Raw genomic sequence first — 16,649 nt, 5'->3', positions numbered from 1 at the left:
GGAATAATCAATTTTTTCCTAGAAACTAACCTTGTTGCTGCAAAATAGCATTATCAAAACTGTGACTACCAAAGGCACGACCCTGGCAATATCTTAAGGCATTGTGGTCCTGTCTGTTTTCAGACCCTCTGGCAAAAGGGCACAACCCTAAAAGGTTAAGAAAAAAAGTCCGCAAGATTTTTTTATCTCATCTTTTGGAGTAATCTATTCATCAAATATCTTGCTATTAGCAGTCAGTCTCCAAAAGTGCTTTATATCTGCTAAAAACATGTACTATTTATGGGATCCTGCAGCCACTGGCTAAACAAAATATTAGAGCCTTGTGAGGAAAATATATTTTCCAGATCACTGTTCCTGAGGATTTCCAAAAATTTATCGCTCAAGTCAGGAAAAAATACACTGTCTAAGCCTCCTGCACAAATATAAACTGCTATAGATAGGGCATATATATATAGTAAGTGTACTCTGCTATTCTTTCAGTAAAGATACAGCGCTTTTCACCTTAATAAATCTTCTTGGGTAGCAACAAGATATAACAGATAGAGTTATTCTGCCAGACATAAAAATGGTGTGAGGACTGAAAATCTATGCATTCCATAATTTATGATCTGCTGCCTAGCAGCAGCCTGGATGCTTCAAGAAGGTATTTCTGTCTCAAGGTGCTTTGTAACTTTAGAAAGATTCCTTGAACTTCATAAAAAGTTTGAGTGTCTGCCCCTCAGAGAGCTGTGTTTTCTTCAGGGTATTTGCATGTTCTCATCCTTAGGATTTTCCTTCTGTTGTTTAACAGTTATTTAGCATAAGATTTATAGAAAACTGCTCATACATGATTTTTTTGCTGGGATTTCATAGCAAACGGAGGAAGAAAATAAGCCCTGGGTATGTTATTTAAATTGGCTGCTTTTTCTTTTTTTTTTTTTTGTCTTGGTGATTTTTTCAAAGCTTGCGTGGGATCTTGTGAGATATGGGGAAAAACTGCAAAGCAACATAATGATTCATTATGGAAAGCAGAAGAGAGTTCACCCTGCATAGATGAAGAAAACAGTAGACCTGAGTTTTCAACAAGTACTTCACACACGTATTTTCTAGTAAGTGTTTCTTAAACCAGCTATCCTAATTCTTCACCACTCTATAAACTAAAATGGTGCTCCCAGGATATCTAGGTTTTAGTAATTGCTGTGTTCAAGGAGAATATAGCAATGACATTTTACATTTACTGAGGTGCCTGTAATAACTGCAACATTCCTGAAATGATCACCTGACAATAAGTCAGGAAAAAATGAAAACAGCTCTGTCTCCTATCTCAAGCAGAACAGAAGGGTAGGAGGAAGTCATTAAGTTCAAAATGATCGCCTTTAAAGCTGCGTGTTATCTAGTATATAGCAGAAGGCACTTGAAAATACCAGGACAGTATTTCAAAAGGAGATAAAAACGTGAAGTGATGAGTTTTTACTGACAAGGAGCTGGCCAAAGTCATGACCTTCTTCCATAGGAAGCATAGGAACTCTTACAGACACACACCCGTGTAAAATGAGAACTTGTGCGTAAGGCTGCCCTTCTGTGCAAAGCAAATATCAACCCACATAACCCCATATTGTATTTTTTCTTCAGGTTCATTCCTCCCAGGATGCACATCCATACATGCGTACATATATTCACACACATAAAAGGCATTTCTGAACTCACAAGAAACTGTCCTTATGGTTTTAAATCTTTACCCTGAACCTCAGGGTGTTTTGCATCTTTGCAACAGATGAAAGGAGAAAGAGATGTAGTTCTCCATTTCAAAGCACAAGATATCAGCAGAGAAAGCAGAGGAACATTTTGTGACAGTTTAATTTTGCTGCATGAGTGTGAAAATGGTGTGAGAAAGAACTGACTCATGTATTTTTTGCAAAACCCCATCTTGCAAAAATTAAAACAATGAGACAAACTTACAGAACTGATTACAAAAGTACTGTTATGGAGCTTAGATGGACTGGGGCCAAAAAGGGAACTTAAAGGAGGGTGGGGGGGTGGGGGGGTGGGAAGAACCTCTGCACTCTGCAACATGCTCTCTGTCTCAGGCCATGTGGGATTGCACACCTACACAAAATGGGTTGCACACCTACACAAGAGAAGGCAGTTTGTGATCAAGACTAGGCTTGGGAAATAAAATGCTAATTCCAGAAAATAAATATTTTCTGTACAATTTCATCTAAATTTAGTTGCACTTCTTTTGTTAGTTCATGACCTACCCTCACACTAAACAAACCAAAGGTGTTTTGGCACATCCTTATAAAAGATTTTATCTCTGCTCTCCCTGATCTTCCATAGGTAGCTGGACCCTGAGCTAGTGAGAAGCTGCATGCCCACTACTTTAATTCCTCTGAAATCACATTCTTATAGGTCTTGAGAAAAAGAGTACAAAGGCAAAACAAGTTTTCTAAAATCTCAAAAATGTTTTGTGTATCTGAAAATTCTCTCTTAGTACACCTCTGAAGAGAGCTGGGGCAAGTTCCTGTGCCATTCCCGCTATAATGGAAAGTTTAAATGTAAGAGAAAATTAATTCATGGTTGCATACATTTTGCACAGTGAATATCACACCTTTTTGTAAATAAAATGAACAAGCCCAAAAGTGTGTTTTAGAATAAGAAGTGTTGACCAAAATTGTCTTACTAAAACTGACAGTATCTGTCGCTGTTCAGGGGAGTTATAATTTCAAAATTTTGTCTCTTTATTTCATTCCAGGTTAGATCCTTTGGCTTGATTATACTTTTGGCATAGTAGGTGGGTTGACTCTTAAGAAATCTATATGGGATGCTTATAATACTGTACGGTTACTTTGTGCATTTCTGCCTCTGTAAATTGATGCTGAAGAGTATATAGAAAAAGACAAGGGATTCAGAGCAATTTGAACCAGATCCATCTGGACCTTGGTCCGCTGGGACACACGGCATTCCCAAGGTTCTGTATCTAAGTTATATATCCCCTGGGATGTACAACTTTCCTAAGATTCTGCATGTCTACTGTATGATGTTTGGAAATCCCTACAGCTGAAATGGGCACCGGGGAAAGAGACTGTCTCCATCAAAGGACAACATATTGGAAATCTGTCCTGCCATTTCACCCAGCGTTCGCTTTACTATGAAATTTAAGAGAAATCAGCAGCCCGGACATTGTTTCTGTACCTCTTCACATCCTGATCATCTTTTTCTTACGGGTGCAGTGCGGTAGAAGAGTAAGGGTCGCAGGCTGCATGGTGGGGAGGGAAGGAAAGGCAGCGCGGGGTGTGCAGCTCACGCCGGCGAGTGGGTGAGTGGGCAAGTGGGTGCGCAGCTCAGCTGGGCACGCCAGCCCGGACTGCTTGCCTGGGCACCTCGTCCTGCTGCACAGGTCTAACGAGCCAGGGTGTCCGGCACGCTTGGCACGGGCAGACACAAAGATCCCTTCCCATGTATGTGTTTAGCAGTAGTCACAGTTTGAAAGTGGATATTATAATTTTCCACAACCTGTTTAACAGCAGTTTCCTATCACTCCATGTGGATAAAGGACATAGGAAAGAAGAAAATTAGGACCACGTAATAAAACTTTGAGTATACGCTCCAAGAACGCAGCAACTTTTTAGTCTCTTCAAATACATAAAATGAGTCAGAATGCCTAGATTACCATGGGGTTTTTTTTAAATAGAGGGAAAGAAAATGTTGTTACAAAAATACTTAACAAACTACTGCAATGTACTTAAAATTCTATGAATGCTGAGTTTTAATGCACACAAAGAATGCCTGCAATCAGTTGGATACAGGTCTAATCAATTCCAAAACATTAATGATTTTTTTCCTCTTCATTCTCAGCTACAAATTCCTCTGCATATTCTTATAAACTGTGTGAAACAAGGCTGTGCAGGGTCTCTTGTGCACAACACACTTCAAACTTTGTGTTAATCAGAAGATTTGCATCGGTTGTGAGCCTTTGTTCTCAGCACTTTCAGCTGCATTAAAGTGAAAAATGATGTATGTATAGTTTCTGACACTGATAATGTTTTACAGTTATCATACATCAAAATACACGCCAGCCACAATTGTGTATAAGAACTACTGAATTATTTTCTAGATAAGGTAGAGCGACAGCTAGTATAAATAACTCATTATTTACATATCTGTCCAACATTGTGATTTTGATTTAGCAAGTTAAAATTCCATTACAGATAGGGCTTTTTCCCCCCACCATGCAGTACTCTAGTATTTTACCAGAACAATGGATTTCACACTTCAAAGGAATTAGTAGCAAAAGCTGCATACACTGAAATAGAAATGACGATTTAAATGGAGTGGATCAGGTCTGCAACAACACTGTGCTGCTAAAAAATGCCCTATATCTCAGTGACATTTTCTACTGAAGAATGGAGATACAGGGGAAAAAAGGAGAACAAGCACTGTAGTTAATGATAAAGAACTGCAGGGCACAGGGAATAAAAACATAAAGGGTTGGTAAAGAGATAAAGGAGGTACATGGAAGAGACAGAAGCTTGATGAAAAAGTTAGACAAGCAATAAGGACCCCATACAAAACAGAGAATGAAAAACCAGAGTGAGGAAGACAGCATAAAGATAGCTCAAAGAAAGGGAAATGAGAAAAGTGAGAGGAAGTGGAAAAGAGCAATTGGTAAATTAGCGGGGCAGCAGGAGGTTGTGGTGTCAGGAAGGCTTGGAAGATTGGGGTAAAAAAGAAACAAGGAGGAACGAGAGGAGTAAGCAGGGGAAACAGGCTGTGAGTGTGAAGGAGGAGCAAGAACCAAGATGGGTACAACAGGCAGGATAGATACACAGGGACTGCAGAGGGGTCATAGATGCCCAAGTGAGAAGTCAAGGGGAAACAAAGAGAGAAAGAAGAAAAGGAGTGTGGAGTGGACCACTAAAAAAAGACAGTGGTAACAGATAAGTCAGGACGGCCCTCAGCTTGATTTCAGATTTTGCTTTAGACTTCTGCACCTTCTCTTTTGCTTGCTTTTTTTCTTTTATGTTGTTTCCTTTTCCCAGTCTAGCAATCATAGATGCAGACTAAACCAATGTGTTTATATCTAGATGGATATAAGGTACTTCACATGACAGCTAACAGGAGGGCTACTTCTAGAAAACACAGAGAAAGAAATCGCCCACTGTGCAACAGTGTGCCAAGATCTAGATATTTCAAGTTTTGTAAGAACAGACTGATCTCCGCACTCAAGAGGAAAGAAAAAGAGTCAAGGCAGATTCTGCTCTGCTTTCGTTCATCACCCTGTTAATATCTCCTGAAGCTGTTCAGGTGATGCATTCAGCATTTAAACCAAACTCACCTTCTGTGAATTTTACATGACCAAAATTCACCACCTCAAATCCGCACATTCAGAGTCTGCGTGTGTCACATTGGAGGCTACTTGGGAAAATTACAGTCAAAAGGAATAACACACCTCCAAATGAATGACCACATCTTCATCTATTAAATGTGCTCAAAGAATGAAAATACTGCATTCCCTATGGTGGAATTCTGGGCTGTCAAAACAATTAGTTAGAATCATACAGGTTAAACCATAAGTTTATTAAATTCTCAATATAGCTAATGTGTTCTCTTTATTTTAATTAAGATTTTGTCCCTGAAATTTACTTAATTAATGTTGTACTGTTGTAATAACTCATCTCCTTTGATTTGTATTCTGAGATATGCCTGCTGCAGTTATAATTCCTAATTGCTCTGGCATTATAGTTTACATTTTAGGATGCTAACCTATGGTGTTTTCAGCATGATACAATCCATTTAACACATTGTAATAGTTTGTAAGTGGTCTTTTATTACTCATTAACTAAGGAGTTTAATGTGAAAATGAGCTACATGCTGACACAAGGGCAGCCCACTCCGGGCACCCTTTCGGACAGTCTTGTCTTCCCCACACCGCTTCACTCCACAACACCCCCTCCCTCTCTGCAGGCTCCATATTTGCCAGCCATGCTGAAGACCAACATGTTATAAATGACAACAATTAAAACAATTTTATTTTGGGTTCAATCAATTTAGGTTGAGAAACAATAAGCAAAAACAGCACTGGGTGCACGGAGAACTTAATTAGTTCCACCACACACACACCTGAGTCCTAAAAGCAGCGTCTTTTATCCCCGGATCTTGACCAATCTTCTCTCGCCGGATGTCCGTCCCGCTCTTTCCCCATTGGGCCGTTAGGGTACGCCTTCTCCTCCTATTGGCTCTCCTGTGGCGCGCTTTTTCAGATCTCAAGGACTTTGTCTCCTTCATGGGCCTTCCCTAGCATGGTTTCATGGTTTCGCTTTCCTTATCTCCTTTTCCAAGCAGCGATTGCCTCAGGGGAAGGGGAAGCCATCACATTGTCTTAAAGGAGAACCACTCGTGCCCACTCACCACAACTGCGATACAGGTCCCAGATTTACACAGGGTACAACGATTATTTTTGACATGAATCATGACTGCGTTTATCACAATCCCCCTTTTGTTTTTGTTTACCTTATTGATTCATGTCTTAGTTTCCAATGCTCAAATCAAACAGGGACAAGTAACAACCCCCCAAATTATTAATCAAGTAAAACATTGAATTAAACAGGGATAAGTAACAACTCCCCAAATATTCCCAAGAGTATAACACTCACTTCGGTAACTCAATTACATACAACAATTGGTAAGATTAAATACCCTCTGTTATATTTTTAACTAGTTTTACAATCACATTTTTAGCAACTGTGGGAACTTCATATTTGACTCCCATTTTCATCTCATGATAAAACAAGCTAGATAAAAAACATCATTTGTTATCTTCTCCTTTCTTTATCTATCCCTCTGTTTTCTTAATATAAAGTTGGAAGTATAAAGGGTGTCCACACCTTCCCACAGGGTTCCAATCAGGACCCTTATCAAGACAGGTCCTGTCAGGATCATAATGCTCAGCGGTCACTGCCCCAGGGGTTGCAGCCCTCGGCAGACCTTGTCAGCTGCAGCACCGATTCCCTCTGGTCTTGCCCTCTCCAGTTTTATCAAGGTGTGCGACTCCCAACATAACAAACACCAACAGAGGTCCTGGAAAATTAGGGAAAAGCAGGTTCAATCAGCTACTAAAGATAACATCGGTTCTCTTGTACTTTAAATTTTTGTAAATTCAATTACCCTTTTACGGAAGTCAATATAAATTTCCCCTGCCGTTACATCAAGTTCTTTTAAATTCAATCTTTACATTTTTAATAATACGAACCCTGAAACGTTCCCCTGTTGCTCCTACTACCAAAGCTGTATCTCTACTTGCTCGACATCCCAAAGGGATGTGCCAAACTGTAGACCGTTCAGCTCTGGTATCAACAAAAAAACCATTACTTTCTCCTCTTGGGGACCAATCTTTAAATTTATCAAGGGCTCAGATGTTGTTTTTGTCCCCAAAATGTAGAGCCCTGATACCCCTATTCATCTTCATTAAACATCTATTTGTCCTTCATTCGTCTCCTCCAGTCCTTTTTGAAATGTCGCCTCTGCTCATAATGATCACATTCGGGCATTTTCCCCGGGAAATCCTCCATTTGTTGAGTTTCCCGGACTGCTGCTACAAACATTCTTGCTTTCTCTTTTTGTTTTTCCTCATTCCTCCGTACATACACTTTCTGAACTTCCTTCAACAGTTCTTGTAATCCTCGTTCCTGCCAACTGTCCAACTTTTCCAGTTTCTTTCTTATATCCCTCCAACTTTTCCAGTTTCTTTCTTATATCCCTCCATGTTCCTGGATTTCTAGAAATGCTTCTCCAGCTGGAGAGGCTGGGTCTAGCCCCAAATACATTTGTAAATTTTTCCTCAGTTTCTCTAACCAATCCACAGGAGACTCGTCCTTTTCCTGTTGTTCACTAAAAACCTTATTAATATTCTGCCCCCTTGGGACTGCCTCCTTGATTCCTTGGATAATCGACTCTCTCAAATCTGACATATTTTGTCTATCACGGGCATTTTGGTTACTCCAGTTTGGGTTCTGGTTAGGCCATTTCTGTTCTCCAGGAGGGCCTTGTTGATACCTTCTTTCCCACATCTGTATCCCTGCCTGTCTAATCATAGGCCTTTCTTCAGTTGTAAATAATATTCCTAAAATAGATTGCATTTCTTCCCAGGTATAGGTATTAGGACCTAGGAACTGGTCTAATCGTTCAGACTCCCAAAGGATCATCTAATAGACAACCCATTTCTCTTTTAAAAGATCTCACATCTCCTGTATTCAAAGGTACCGATACAAATCCAATTCCTCCTGTATCTCCTCCCATTGGTACCTCTTGGAGGGGAGCCAGAGCCACTGCTCCTTCTTTTTTTATAAATTTCATCTCTCTCTTTCTGTACTGTTTTACTCCTTGTGTGACTAGAAGGAGAGAGTAGGGAAGTTGAAGGAACGGGGTCAGGAGGCAGTGGGGGAGCCAACGAAATGGGGTTGGGAGGCAATGGGGGATGTATCCTCCCCTGACAGCCTTCCGCATCTTGCCTTAAATAAGGCAGGGGTAAATTGTCTAATGGCTCCCATGATGACGTGGTTGTTTTAGTTTCAATCTCCCATGCCTCCCTTTCCCTCTTTTCTCTCAAAGGAAATAATGAAACCAATCTTCCTGTCTCCAACCCTCTCCACAGTGCAGCATATTCACTTCCTTCCTGACTAAAGGGCTCTTTATTATTCACATATAAATTTAATGTCTCACACATCCAATCATCAAAACATCCAAATATTGGCCAATATACATAATCGGATTGAATTTCCTCTCTCGTCCACACATTCATACAGTAATGGACCATTTTTGTTTTAGTTTTTCCCTCTCGAGTTGGCCAGTGGCCCCAATGCCTGAGCATTATTCCTAAAGCACTATTCAGGGGAATAGTTTGTGGGTATTCCTTTTCTTCCTTTGTTTCCTCTTCAAATCTTGACTCCTGTTGGCCCATTGTATTAGGAATTTTGCGGCAATTCCTATAGCCTTTAGCAACCAAAAAGTGTCTTGCAGGGGTTCTGTCTCAAATCTGACACCCCCCCCCCCCCCCCCGATATCCGGGAATATTACACCCTTGGTTACTGATACCAATGTCTACAGGGGGTTTTGGACCTATCACCCACCCGTGAATCCTAGGACTTTTACAGTGGTTTCCTATCACCCTTAGTTACCGGTAAGAGTGTCCTGCAGGGGGCTGAACACTTCACCCACCCACATACCCTATCGGAGTCGAGATCCCACCCACGAATCCTACAGGAACCGCTTTGGTCCTTCACCAGCCAAGTCCCTCGCAGGAGTTTGGAACCACGGTTAGAAGACCTCCATACTCGCTTCGGAATTCAAATCCTGGCTCCAAACCTAGATTCAGTTTCCAGAATTAGATTCCATCTCAATCACACTCTTACACACAAGTAACCGATACCCACCTAACCGAATGGCTTCCCTTATACTCATGACTCCGTCGTCTTCGTTCAGATCTTCATGCACCAGAATTACAGGTCCTTTATACTGCAGTTTTCCCCTAGGAGCTCCAGTCCCTTTTGGTTATTGTTTCTCTTTTGTTTGTCGATCTCCAGAGACTGACCTAGACTGCTACTCTCGAGCCACAGTCTGTGGGGCGCCCCTCGAAAAGTCACAGTTCAGGAAAGCACAGCGAGATCATGTCAGGAAGGCCCATGAAGGAGACAAAGTCCTTGAGATCTGAAAAAGCGCGCCACAGGAGAGCCAATAGGAGGAGAAGGCGTACCCTAACGGCCCAATGGGGAAAGAGCGGGACGGACATCCGGCGAGAGGAGATTGGTCAAGATCCGGGGGTAAAAGACGCTGCTTTTAGGACTCAGGTGTGTGTGTGGTGGAACTAATTGAGTTCTCTGCACACCCAGTGCTGTTTTTGCTTATTGTTTCTCAACCTAAATTGATTGAACCCAAAATAAATTTGTTTTAATTGTTATCGTTTATAAAAAACAGACACTTACTGTCGTTACCTCCCTAGCTGGGGTGCCAGGCTCCGCTCGGCCTTCCTTGGCCTGGCCTCTGGCTGTGTGTGTGCGGGCAAAGCGCTGCAGCGGGCCCCGCTGAACTTCATGGATGAGGCGCCAGCTGCTGCAGCCGCCACGCAGGTCGTAGGGAGGGAGCCGGCCTGACAGCCAGCGGTCTGTGCGTCTCCCAGGAAGGAGCTCCTCGGGGAATCAAAGCTTTGTTACTGTAAAAGGATTTTTACATATTTTGATGGCAATTTATTACAAAATATATTAAATATAGCAGGTAGGTGCAGCAAATGAAGAGACCAGACGTAGCTTGATGCAAACAAGATGTTGATTTATTAGTGATTCTTTTACATTTATATACGTTTCTACCTTCTACATGTTACACACTGATTGGTTAAATCTTAAGCATGAACTACACAGATTGGTTATCTTCTAAAACACATAATTTAAACAATTAGGTACTGATTAGTCTATTTTATTTTAGCAACAATCTCTATTCTGAGATTAGGGGGGTTTTTTCCTACTTGACTTTCGTGAATAACAAAGTTCCTTATCAGCACTATCCATTCCCTTATCTTGCTGTTTGCTCCTCTTTGTCCCTCTGGTTGTCATCTCAACCTCTATAGCTCAAGAGGCTGCTGTTAACTTGTTCCTTTGTTCCCAGGGCTTACACCCTACAAGTCCTAACAGGTCTCCATTCATCAGGCTAACAGTTCTGGAGTCTTGTCCTTGGGGCCTTGCCCTACAGGTAGGCGTGTGTTACATGTGACAAGAATCTTCTATCCTGGTTTATAGTTAACATGGTGAAAGCATAGAGCTGCTTTAAATTTAGGGCTGAAGTCTTTTATAGTTCAATACAGTAAAAAACGCTGGACAGGCACTCTTCAGCTTAGATGTGGTTTTGATTAATGTCTATACAAAGGAGAGCTAATAAACCCCCAACTATATGATAAAATAATATTATCAGAAGAAACTTAGCACTCAGAAGTGAGGACAATCCAGAAATAAATTTGCCAGCGTAACCCTGATTTGTACACTTCAAGTGTCAAAATTTCTATAAAGGCTTTAATTCAACCAACACATTGAGGTGTTCCCACATAGCTCCTGGTCCAGTAAGTACCATTCTTGACTTTTGTGGACCATGATGTGCCCAGAGACAAAACTACTCACATGAATTAAACATTCTCTCATTTCTAGGTGTTGGTAAAGAGCCTCTTATACAGCACGAGCCAATAGACCAAATGAAGACTAGGAATTAAATACTACGGATGTTCCAGATATTTGGTTTGCATCAGTAAACGTGAATCTGTCAGAAAACTCACTCTAAAAGTCTGCTTCACAGATTCTTAACTGGTTATTTATCAGAAAAATATTTTCTGAGTGACAGCTACACACATTGAACTTGGTCTCTCAGGAGATCTACATTGAGCTCTAGTCTAAATTCAGGTTTTAAATAGGCAAAAATATGTAAGTAAAATAATAATTTTAACCATGTACCATCTCCATCCAGATATTCTTTTTTACTTATAACCTTTCCCAAGTTACATGTCAATATAATACCAGACAAACTTTGTCTCAGAAATTACAATGTGTATCCAGTATATTTAACATTTATTGCAATGACAAAGGGCAATTAATTTTTCCAAGCAACCCACAGACTTCTCAAAAAAATTACTTTTTCTACCATGTGAATTTTTGGGAACATTTGTTTTCCTACTCTTCCATTTTAAAAACATGTATTTTGTTGCAAGTATTAAATATACACGCATAAACATTCACCTCAGACTGAGCAAAAATGAACCCAGTTCATTCAGAATGCTAGTTAAAGAGAAGTAATTACTCAGAATTCAGCTGCTTGTCATGGTGCAGAGACCTGCAAAATCCCACCTACATAAGTCTCTGTATAAATCATTTTTGGAATAATTTAAAAGCTCTGCTATTTTAGCAGACCTTCTGGGACAGTATCGCTCATGGCTCAAACTTTGCGTTTTGGGTAAGTTTCTGGCAGCTTTGTGTAAGGAAAATTTTAACTGATCCTTTACTGCCTTTGCTGGTTGTGGCTTTTGCATGGTAAGGATTATTTCACAAGAAACAATATATATAAAAATCACTTTATTATTTGCATTATCTAGGTGATTTCAAGGCAACCTATGGACCACACATATCACTATTCAGTCATTCATAAGCTTTTGATAATTAAAAATAGTAAAATACAAGGCTGAATTTGTCCAGAATAATTCTTACTTTACAGCTGATGCATCTCTCTCCTTTTCAGGCTCAGAAATATGCTGCTACAGTGATTATCCCCAGCTGCCTAAGGAAAGGAAGCAGGATGCAAAGCCAGGCAGCAGCACCATTAGCTAGCCCGTCTGCTGCCCTGCAGGTGACTTGTGTCAGAAAGATCCACCAAAGCATTAACACGAGCACATCTTCCCCAGATGTACCCACCAAAAGCCTTCCACTTTAAAGCACTAAAGTTTTCTAGATGAAAAAACCCAAAAGCATGACTCTTAAGCAAGATCTCTTTTAAAGTGGACTACGTGCTTGCTTAGAAAACAGTTTACAGTGAACACTTGCAGCTGTCTCTGCTCCTTCCCTCAGGTAGCCTAGCAGAGGGTAATGGCCAGCATTGTTCAGAATGTTCAAGAATAACATAAAGGTGTTCTTTGGTATTCTATTGTTCTGCGTCCATCAAAATGAAGTAAGATTTGTTCTGTCTTAGGGGCCATAGTCAGCCTGGAGCAGGGTTGGCACAAGTACATGCAAACGATTGCAAGGCTGGAGGATCAGGAGATGGAGCAGGGCACGTATTTCTAAAGGTTACACCTGGACCTTTGAATGAGAAAATGCGGTGGACTTTTTTTCAGGGCTGTGTCTCAGCCCAATGAGGAACATGATTAGGACTTTGAATGAATAATTGTCATGACTTTTTCTATAATATGGTTCAAATTCAAACTAGTGTTATCAGTGTCTCTGTTCAGCCAGCTCTGTGAATCCAGAGGTTAAACTCCAGAATTTTAATCTAAGGTTAGTCATTGCTGGGTTTCTGGATCATCTTTTTAAACTGTTTCCTATGCAAGCTGTCAAAAAGGAGATCCACAGTGATCCCCTCTGCATCAATTGTGTAAAACTGTCTGACCTGCTTCAAGATGCCTAATCAGGGTCTTAAAAGACCTTCTGGCGTAGACTTTGAGATGGATTAAAAAAAAAAAAAAAAAGATAGACTTACACAAAGTTCAAAACAGGAACTCAATCTTGAAAAGAATGTGCAGCAGCTGAGAAAAATAGCCGAGTCCCACTATTGATTAGTCAAATAAGTACATTTAAATTGTAACAGAATGGCTAATCCTGATTAAGACAATGTACATGTTAGCATTTTTATTTAACTCTCTTTCATGCTTATTATGTTCCTAAAGATCAATAAATAACCCTCTATTTTGAAAACACTATCCAGAATCCCTGCCATTTCAAAGTAATAACAACTCCCTGAAGAAAGCCCACAGTAGGGACCAATCCAGGTTTTATCTGCTGAATTAATGCCATACAAAAGTCACCGTATCCTGTAGCTTGATCCGTCCAGTATGGACAATCAACCATTTCTGTTTCAATAGACTGGATTTGGAAAGGATGCCACAGAACGGCAAGAGGAGGAGTTCTAATTTCACTACAGAAATTTTATCCCTGAATATTGTTTCATGGGCAATATAAAAAAACTGAAGCTACTAAATGAACATTTTGTCCAGTTACTTTATATTTTATCTCTTAATTGATGCATGCACACCATATCCAATAATTTAACTTAATACTTGGTCTGTAAAACATTCTTATGATCTATTGATGGGACTGGCTGTGGTATTAGTAATTAATAACCAACTTCCGTAAGCAAATTACCCTTATAAAGGAACTGGTTTTGCATGCTGTATTTCATCTCTGCATGTGATGGATATATGCAAAACAAAACAATGGAGTTTCAAAATCCTGGAAGGTTAAAGAAATTTACACTTCTCTTCTGCAATCCCCCAAAAGGTTCTAATTGTACTGCAAAACAATTAAACTTTGGAGACTTCATTCTCTAAGAGATGCTTCCTTTACTTTTCACCATCTTATTTTAGCAAGATATTAATCCTCTCTTTTGGTGAAAGCCACCACATTGATATTCCTTGCAGTTTTGCAATGCATTAGGAATTTTCATTTTCTCTGGATATTTTTCACCACAATATCAGGAGCCTTCAGATGTGCTGCAGTTCTTAAGGAGCTTGTGGAAGTCACAGACCAGCATAGTTACAGAACACTGGCTAAGAGACAATGCCACCATCCACAGCATCACTCCCAAGATGCCTGTGGCTGCTTGTTTAATTCAGTGGTGGTCTCCCCACCTCTCACAGGACTGTGCGACAGCCTCCTGCCCTGCTCTGGTATTCTGCACTCAGAAGACAAGACCACCATTTCTTTTTAGAGTAGCAGTAGCAGAATCTACTGCAAATTACAAGCTGCGAGCGCTATTACACTGACACGACCATGTAGAGTTTAATTCTTTCCAACTCTGCAGGTTATATATCATCGTGTTACTCTGTTCATACTTTTTGTAAGAACAGTTTTGTTCAGAAAAGCTCTATGGGATTTGGGGGAATCTTTATGCCCTATAAATGTAAGATGGTACTAATATGTTTTTTAAAGCCACATGCAGGGCTTACTCTTGATCCCATTGAAGTCAATGGGATTTTGCCATACTTTGATGGGACTAAAATGGGGCTCATAGTGAGCAGAGAAAAATGATTTTGAATGTCTAAGGGTTATTTTAAATTTAAACTCTGATATCCCATGGCAAAGAACCATTTTAACTACAATGAAGTCTGTGGACATCAATCACATCCTGAAACACTGAACTCTTGATAGATCTGCCTTTAGGAAGCCTGTCTTGCAAAGGGCAAGGTAAATACAGAAGGTCATTCATTTGGATAACGGGGGGGTAGGGTCAGGAATCTGAAGCTTCTGTGTCAGCCTCAGAGCTCAGAGCACACACCAGATCTTTGAATAATCATGTTGGTTGAAATTAAAAAAGATACCCAGAGACGTACTCTTCAGATACCTAACTGATACGGACTTCTCAAGGCATTGTGTGGATCTAGGTCTTCAATCCAATTCAAGTACTAAAGAACGAGGTATGCAGGACAGCATTTAATAGATCAGTAACATAAACTCTGCCCTAGTGCCATTGCCTGTCCTGGATAAGGAAGACATGGCTTGCTGAATCAGAAATATCTTCTTCCCACACACACGCTTTCTGTCTCCTCTTTGTTAGCAAAGTTGACAAGTGTTGAGGGAGTGGGCTCTCGCCTACTTTTTCTGCAACAAATGAAGTGATCCAGTGTACATTTTCTTTTTACAGAGGCAGTTATGAATTATAACCAGACCCAGCCTTTCTATCCAGTAAATAAGAGAAGGAGCCCTGAGGAAGAGGTACATAATTATAACTGAAAATGGAAAGGAAAGTAACATTAATACTGAGTTCTGCATCTCATAGTTTTCCAACGTTTCATTTTGCAGTCTTGATGTGTTCTTTAAATGAAGTTTGCCTACAATCATCTATCTTACAAAACACTATACTGAAAGTTCAGATTCCTTCGTGTACTATATTGGCACCTATATGTTTCACTACTAGATCTGCTACTTTTAAGACCACTGCAGAGATCTTTTCTACTTGATCGGATAGAACAACTAACAACAGTAGTAAAGTTCAACGTTCTTACAGTAGTATGCTGTTTATTGTAAACCAGTCATAAAAAGGAGATGGGAAACTACTTTTCCATACGGTAAAAATACTCTTTTGGAGCAGAGAAATGATGACTATGGAAATTCAGGTTACATTCAGGTTTTGGATGTGAACATCGAATGCAGTAATGAGCTTTTCTGCTCCTTCTAACCCAGAATCTGACCTTTCTGAACATCGTTCCCTTTGCTGGTTTATTATTTCAGTCTCACTACCTCTCTCATTTCCATCTCTGAATCACCACATTTAGTTTTCCTAGTCCTGCTTTCTAACCATCTCATGCAGTAGAACAGCTTTTCCCTTCCCAGCCCTGGCTGTTTACAGCTACCGTGCACTAAATCATTAAAATACTGTATTTTTTGTCAATTTGAGCCTTCTTTTCTGTGCTGGGTCTGGCTGGGGCAGAGTTGATTTTCTTCCCAGTAGCTGGTGTGGGGCTGCGCTCTGGATTTGTGCTGGAAGCAGTGCTGGTGACACTGGGATGTTCCCTTGCTGCTGAGCAGCGCTGGCACAGAGCCGAGGGCTCTTCTGCCTCTCACCCCCCAGCGAGCAGGCTGGGGGGCACAGGGAGCTGGGGGGGCACAGCCGGGACAGCTGGACACAGCTGGCACAAGGGGTGTTCCAGAACATGTGGTGTCACGCTCAGGATATAAAGCTGGGGAAGGAGGAGGAAGGGGGGCATATTTAGAGTGATGGCATTTCTCTTCCCAAGTAACCATCACACGTGAAAGCTCGGCTGTCCTGGGGGTGGCTGCGCACCTGCCCGTGGGACATGGTGAATGAATTCCCTGCTTTGCTTTGCTTGCATGCATGGCTTGTGCTTTACCTATTAATCAGTCTTTATCTCAGCCCATGAGTTTTCTAACTTCTATTCTTCTGATTGTCTCACCCATCCCCCTGGGGGGTGTGAG

The sequence above is a fragment of the Falco biarmicus genome, chromosome 1 (genome assembly GCF_023638135.1).
Source record: "Falco biarmicus isolate bFalBia1 chromosome 1, bFalBia1.pri, whole genome shotgun sequence".
Classification (NCBI taxonomy): domain Eukaryota; kingdom Metazoa; phylum Chordata; class Aves; order Falconiformes; family Falconidae; genus Falco; species Falco biarmicus.
Note: the sequence above shows the minus strand (reverse complement) of the source record.